The sequence below is a fragment of the Leptodactylus fuscus genome, chromosome 4 (genome assembly GCF_031893055.1).
Source record: "Leptodactylus fuscus isolate aLepFus1 chromosome 4, aLepFus1.hap2, whole genome shotgun sequence".
Taxonomy (NCBI): Eukaryota; Metazoa; Chordata; class Amphibia; order Anura; family Leptodactylidae; genus Leptodactylus; species Leptodactylus fuscus.
The window spans coordinates 20,046,946-20,055,433 of NC_134268.1; positions in this window are offsets into that span (position 1 = coordinate 20,046,946).

Sequence of the window (8,488 nt, forward strand, 5' to 3'; positions counted from 1 at the left end):
ATAGATCTATCTATCTGTCTTTCATATCTATCTCCTATCTATCTATCATCTTATCTATCATATCTCTCATATCTATCTATCTATCTCCTATCTATCTATCTATCTATCTATCTATCTATCTATCTATCTATCTATCTATCTATCTATCTACCTACCTACCTACCTACCTACCTATCTATCTACCTACCTACCTACCTACCTACCTATCTATCTATCTATCTATCTACCTACCTACCTACCTACCTATCTATCTACCTACCTATCTATCTATCTATCTCCTATCTATCTATCTACCTATCTATCTATCTATCTTTCTATCTCTGCTTGGTCCCATATCTATGTAATCTCTCTCATATCTTTCTATACCATATCTATTTATCTCTTATCCTTTGAGACTAATATTCCTGGTCCTCAAGAGTTAAATAATTGCACACTACAAGTTGCTATTGAAGCAAGGAGGATTATTGGTTAAAATGTAAACTTCTGGGGGTGAAGAGGTAAAACGATGTTCGTATCATGTAAATGAGATGCTTTTCGGCGCTCCTGTGTCTATAGATTCTAATTACTGGTCATCAAGGGGTTAAACAACTTTACAGGTCAAGTTGATGAATATCAAAGTGTTGAAAGCCTACTAAGCCCCCTGTGGGTAAAATTTCAAAAGTTCGTGCTTAAAGGGTTAACTATATTTGTAGAGTTTCAGAAGATGCAGTTTCTAATATATTGATTTTGCTTCTTGGTTATTAAAAGGTTAAGTATAATCTTCGATGTAGAGGGGATGATACATGACAACATTGTGGTCTCTCCTGAGCCCTAGCGGGTTCATTTTTCCACAACTGGTGCTTATGGGGTTAACCATATAGTATTTGGAACTTTGTTGGTCATCACATTGTTAAATAATGTTACAGTTCTGGATGGATTTGTATTTCATGGGTTTTATCTTATTCCTGCTGAAATCACAGAGAAGATGGCGAATAACGTTCTGGAGGCTTCCTGGGCACTTAGGGGTTAACGTTTACTCCCTTAGCACCTTCTTGTTAATTGGCTCCACTTCATGACTTCTTTGGTGTAAAGGGGGTTAATTACATTCACATTTCAGAATGAGGATTGCAGGCTAGGTCACATGATGTAGTCTAATGACATTACTTCATGGTCATCAGGGGGTTAATAGGCATGGAGGTCAGGATGCCTTGATGTTGAATATAAGAATTTGAAGATCAGGACACTACACGCCTTCCGTGAATCGCATTGCGCAATGTAAATCTTTGGGGTCTCTTGATATTGTGCATGTGATCTCCCATATCTGTAATTTTGCAATAACAAAAATCCCACAGTATTTTAAAAAATCTTGCAAAAATACAATGATTATCGATGGCCTTATATCATACCAGATCACATCACAGCACCCCGTATACGTTGTTTGTTACTGTGGAGCTAAATCGCACACGACACCCATAGACTAATACTGAAAATATCACAACGTGATCCGACGCCATGACTATTATCCCTTAAGAAACTGCCCTGAAGCCCGGACACTGCGGGATGGTCTGGACACAATAATACCATTACAGGCCTGCTTTTCTGGGGCGACAATTGCGTATATGTAAGAAAAGATCGCCGCTAAAATGGTCCTTGATCTCTCTTTATCATGTCATTGAACAAAAACCTGAATATATCCCATGAGCTTTAATAGGGTGATCTAGTGTGCCGGTAATCAGGGGGTTAAATGATCAAAGTCAAAATTCTCGACAGCTCCTGGGTTCTCATGGGTTAAAATTTACCCAGCCAGGCGCTATGGAGAAGACATCGTCTTATCCTTCTGATTGTTTCTGTGGCCATTAAAGGGTTAAATGAGCTTAGCTGCCGAGTAGGAAAAATTGCCCTGACCCCCTGAAAAATGTATGTGGCACAGTTAGTGCTTAAGGGGTTAACCACATGTATTTGGGATCTTTCAGGTAATACAGTCTGTGGGTTGTCCTGGGGGTTAAAGGGTTAAACGATATTCCAGGCTTGTACGAGATGGCTTTATTGCGTATGGATTCTAATTCCTGGCCATCAGGGGGTTAAATAAGTCGTAGCAAATTTTGGTTAAATCTCACATAGTGCTTAAGGGGGGTCATTATATTTGGAACCTACAGAGTACATAGGTCCTGGTGTACTGATCCAGCTCTGCGGTTATCGCAGGGTTAAATCATCTCACAGGGGTCAAGGCACAGACAGAAAATTCTGTGTGGATATTAATAAAGGGGGGGGGGGTTATGTTTGTATTGTAAGGGGTTAAATTATCTTGCAGGTCAAGTGGCAGAGAAGATGGTGACTATCAACATTCAAGAGGTTTCCTGGTTCTTGAGGGTTAAGATGTACTCCCCCCTCCCCCCCATCCTTACACCTTCTTGTTTATTGACCCCACTTCATGACTTCCTTGGTATAAAGGGATTCAATAAATTCACACTCCTTGAACTCCTGTAGCTTAAATTTGACACCATTGGTGCTTAAGGGGTTAATCTTTTTTTTTTACAGCTTATGGTTTACTGGTTTTCCCTTCTGTTCAGTAAGAGGTTAATTAATCTTAGATGTGGCCATGACAGGGTTAAATAATCCTGCAGGTAGGTGCAGGCAGGGAAGGGTATTCAAAAGAATAAGGGGTTAAATATGTATTTCATGGGTTAAATCATCATTGAGGTCAAGATGGTGACTACCAAGATTGTGATGGTCTCCTGGGCTCTTGAGGGTTAAAGTGTCCCCCCCCCCTCCTTACACTTTCTTGTTTATTGACACCATGTCTTGACTTCCTTGGTATAAATAAATTCACACTTCCTAAAACCTCTGCGGGGATAAATGTCACACTGTTGGTGCTTAAGGGGTTAACCCTATTTTCGGACTTTCACATGATTTATTGGTTTTGCTTTGCAGTCACTAAGAGGTTAAATATCCCGAGAAGATGAGATGCTGAATAGACATTCTGATCTTCTCCTGCACCATAGGGGGTTAATGTTTTACACAGCTGGTGCTTAAGGGGTTAACTACATTTGGCGCTGTCCTATAATACGGCTCCCAGTTGACTGGTTTTGCTTTGCGGGCATTAAGAGGTTAAATAATCTTACCTACAGAGGGGATGATGGCTAGCAAACATTCTGGTCAACCTCCTGATCCTCAGGGGGTTAATTTGGTGCTTAAGGGGTTAACTCTATTTTTTTGTTTCTCAGGAGATACACTGGTTTTGCACCGTGATTGTTAAGGGGTTAAATAATGTTAGATATAAAGGGGGTGACGAATAGCACGAGCCTCAATGGGTTAATTTTTATAGCGTTGGTGTTTAAGGGGTTAACTCTGGTTAGCCTTTTGGGAGGGTACAGGCTCAGGTGTACTGATTTGGCCATCGCAGGGTTAAATCCCACAGGTCAGAAAATTCTGGATGGATCCTTAAAAAAAAAAGAAGGGGTTAATTATCTTTGTACTTCATGGGTTAAGTCGTCTTTCGGGTCAAGGTGCAGAGAGGACGGGCAAGGGGGGGGGGTGTTGAAATTTGGAAAGGCTTTTCTCTCTCGGTGGTGAAGAGGTTAACTAGATTTGGGGCATGCAGATGGATCACATGATCTCTGGGGAGGCCAGTGGGTTGGAGTCAGAGGAGGGGGTCAGTTGCTGTAAATAAAGCTGCTGGTACGGCGTGATGATGTCATCCAGCCGATCGCTGCTGCTACAACTTCAGGGGAGTGAATCATCCGCCAGTGCTGGGGGTGGATGCTGGAAATGTTCAGGCATGGCATCGCCTCAGCTGCCAGGGAAATGCGGTTCTACCTGGCACTCCCTTTGTGTGGTGAAAGACGATGAGGCAAAAGGACGAAATTAGACGCAGCAGATGTCAGTGCGAAGAGCGCTGGCGAATACCGCAGCTGCACCCAAGTGACACCGCCATGGAGTAGGTGCCAGGGTGGCATCGTCTTACCACCTGGGTGGACGGTGATCGTAGACACTCACTCCGAGCTGTGTTATGTGTGACATTTTACAGAATGGCCAGCGAGAATTCCCTGCGCCCACCCTTGCCATAACGTCACCCTCTAAGGTGCCCTTCCATGGCTCATCCTCCCAACCGCCCATACAGATACAGGAGGGAAGTCCGCAGCTGGTGGCGGCATATCTCCCGTGAGAACATAGGATCCGGCATGTCGAAATTCAGGGGGAGAGTTATGTGGTCCCCATACACCACAATGTAACCCTGGGCGGACCCCATTATAAGGCAAAGGGGTCTGTAGAGGAAAGTGGTGTCGGGGGGCATGGAACCTACTAAATGATGTCCATTGTGTGTCAGGCCCGGTACACATCTGCATTTCGGAAGTCCACTTGGGGACCTCCCAAACGTAAATCTATCCACATAAAAAAGTGGTTACCTAAAGGAAACCCGCGGACCCCATAGACTATAATGGAGTCCGTGTGGTTTCCGCTCAGTTTCTACACAAAACACGCATATTTCATGTGGATAGGGGAACGGAATGGTCTGAATGTAGATGTGAACCGGGCCATAGCTCCTACTTCAATGTGAAGAGGGAAGTAATCATTTTTGGAAAGACTGCTCCCTCTTTTGACAAAGCTGAACCCCTTTTTGTGCTTGTTGCGTATGTTGGCCATGCTACATTTTTCGAGACTTGACTGGCACATGGTGACAGTATAATGGATTTAGGGGCATGAAACCAAGCCTGGGAGATTTGCCCAATCGTCTGGGGCTCCAGGAGGTCACCCCTTTTTCTGGGACCCTCCTAAAAGTTCTGGGAATGTTAGCAAGTATAAGCGATGCCCCCTTAGTGCCCCCTCAGTATAATGCTCTCTTCTTACTCCCGCAAAGTTTCCAACACAGTATAATGCCCCCTCAGTAACCCCACACACAGTATAATGCCCCCTCAGTAACCACACACACAGTATAATGCCCCTCAGTAACTCCACACATACGGTAGTATAATGCCCCCACAGTAACCCCCCCACACACAGCATAATACCCCCTTAGTAACCCCCCACACAGTATAATGCCCCCTCAGTAACCCCATACATAGTATAATGCCCCCTCAGTAACCCCATACATAGTATAATGCCCCCTCAGTAACTCTACACATAGTATAATGCCCCCTCAGTAACTCCACACACAGTATAATGCCCCCTCAGTAACCCCACACACAGCATAATGCCCCCTCAGTAACCCCACACACAGCATAATACCCCCTTAGTAACCCCACACACAGTATAATGCCCCTCAGTAACCCCACACAGTATAATGCACCCTCAGTAACCCCACACATAATATAATGCCCCTCAGTAACCCCACACATAATATAATGCCCCTCAGTAACCACACACATAGTATAATGCCCCCTCAGTAACCCCACACACAGTATAATGCCTCCTTAGTAACCCCACACACAGTATAATGCCCCCTCAGTAACCACACACACAGTATAATGCCCCCTCAGTAACTCTACACATAGTATAATGCCCCCTCAGTAACGCCACACATAGTATAATGCCCCTCAGTAACCCCACACACAGTATAATGCCCCCTCAGTAACCCCACACAGTATAATGCCCCCTCAGTAACCCCACACACAGTATAATGCCCCCTCAGTAACGCCACACACAGTATAATGCCCCCTCAGTAACTCCACACATAGTATAATGCCCCCTCAGTAACCCCACACACAGTATAATGCCCCCTCAGTAACCCCACACACAGTATAATGCCCCCTCAGTAACCACACACACAGTATAATGCCCCCTCAGTAACTCTACACATAGTATAATGCCCCCTCAGTAACGCCACACATAGTATAATGCCCCTCAGTAACCCCACACACAGTATAATGCCCCCTCAGTAACCCCACACAGTATAATGCCCCCTCAGTAACCCCACACACAGTATAATGCCCCCTCAGTAACGCCACACACAGTATAATGCCCCCTCAGTAACTCCACACATAGTATAATGCCCCCTCAGTAACCCCACACACAGTATAATGCCTCCTTAGTAACCCCACACACAGTATAATGCCCCCTCAGTAACGCCACACACAGTATAATGCCCCCTCAGTAACTCCACACATAGTATAATGCCCCCTCAGTAACCCCACACACAGTATAATGCCCCCTCAGTAACCCCACACACAGTATAATGCCCCCTCAGGTGTTCATTGTAACTTGGTTGGGGAGACCGTGTTCTCACTTGCAGCATGTACCCCCGGGGACTATGGGGGCGACATAAAGCAGGTTAAGGCATTGCCCTAGAAAGCTCGGCGGCTACTCTTCCATATCTTGCATGTCTTCCCAGTGGCGACAGAGGACTAAGCTGCTGCCAGGTGCCTACGCTGGTGGCTTATATAGGGCATGATAAAATTCAGGGGGGAGCAGGGAGGCCCCCCATTCACATACAATAGTCTAGGGGATACTTGTCTGATCAGTGGGGTCTCGTGTACATTATATGAAGGGAGCAGCAGTCCACCCATATGTGGTGTTGCACCTTTTATCTCTAAGAGGGTGCCAAGGGGACGCAGAATACAATGCTCCGAAATACCTTAGGAATGAACGATGCAGTGGGGCACATGAACAGTGGGGCAAATGTGACCCCTGTTGTCATGGAGGCGCCAGAAACCAGCGATCAGACGGTTTTCCTTTATACCCCTTAAAATTCAGAGAGGACCTGGCTTGTAACTCCTGTAGGCTTCATAGGCGTCCTCACTACACTGAACTGTAGCGGCGTGGGCCAGCGGTTGTGTGCAAGGAGTGAAAAGGAGGTGAACGTGGCACTATAGTGCCCAGATAATAGCGCTATAGAAAGAAAAAATACCATCATAGACTGTACACATCGCCTAATACTCCTAAACACTTTACACTGCACCTATTACCACTGTACACTGTACACATCGCCTAATACCACCATACACTTTACACATCACCTAATATACCGTACACTGTACACATCACCTAATACCACCATACACTGTACACAGCACCTAATATACCGTACACTGTACACATCACCTAATACCACCATACACTGTATACATCACCTAATACACCGTACACTGTACACAGCACCTAATACACCGTACACTGTACACATCACCTAATACACCATACACTGTATACATCACCTAATACACCGTACACTGTACACAGCACCTAATACACCGTACACTGTACACATCACCTAATACCACCATACACTGTATACATCACCTAATACACCGTACACTGTACACATCACCTAATACACCGTACACTGTACACAGCACCTAATACACCGTACACTGTACACAGCACCTAATACCACCATACACTGTACACAGCACCTAATACCACCGTACACTGTACACATCACCTAATACACCGTACACTGTACACATCACCTAATACACCGTACACTGTACACATCACCTAATACCACCATACACTGTACACAGCACCTAATACACCGTACACTGTACACATCACCTAATACACCATACACTGTATACATCACCTAATACACCGTACACTGTACACAGCACCTAATACCACCGTACACTGTACACAGCACCTAATACCACCATACACTGTACACAGCACCTAATACCACCGTACACTGTACACAGCACCTAATACACCGTACACTGTACACAGCACCTAATACCACCGTACACTGTACACAGCACCTAATACCACCATACACTGTATACATCACCTAATACACCGTACACTGTACACAGCACCTAATACACCATACACTGTACACAGCACCTAATACCACCATACACTGTACACATCACCTAATACCACCATACACTGTATACATCACCTAATACACCGTACACTGTACACAGCACCTAATACACCGTACACTGTACACATCACCTAATACCACCATACACTGTATACATCACCTAATACACCGTACACTGTACACAGCACCTAATACACCGTACACTGTACACAGCACCTAATACACCGTACACTGTACACAGCACCTAATACCACCATACACTGTACACAGCACCTAATACCACCGTACACTGTACACAGCACCTAATACACCGTACACTGTACACAGCACCTAATACCACCGTACACTGTACACAGCACCTAATACTCCTAAACACTTTACACTGCACCTATTACCACTGTACACTGTACACATCGCCTAATACCACCATACACTTTACACATCACCTAATATACCGTACACTGTACACATCACCTAATACCACCATACACTGTACACAGCACCTAATATACCGTACACTGTACACATCACCTAATACCACCGTACACTGTACACATCACCTAATACACCGTACACTGTACACAGCACCTAATACCACCATACACTGTACACAGCACCTAATACCACCATACACTGTACACAGCACCTAATATACCGTACACTGTACACATCACCTAATACCACCATACACTGTACACAGCACCTAATATACCGTACACTGTACACATCACCTAATACCACCATACACTG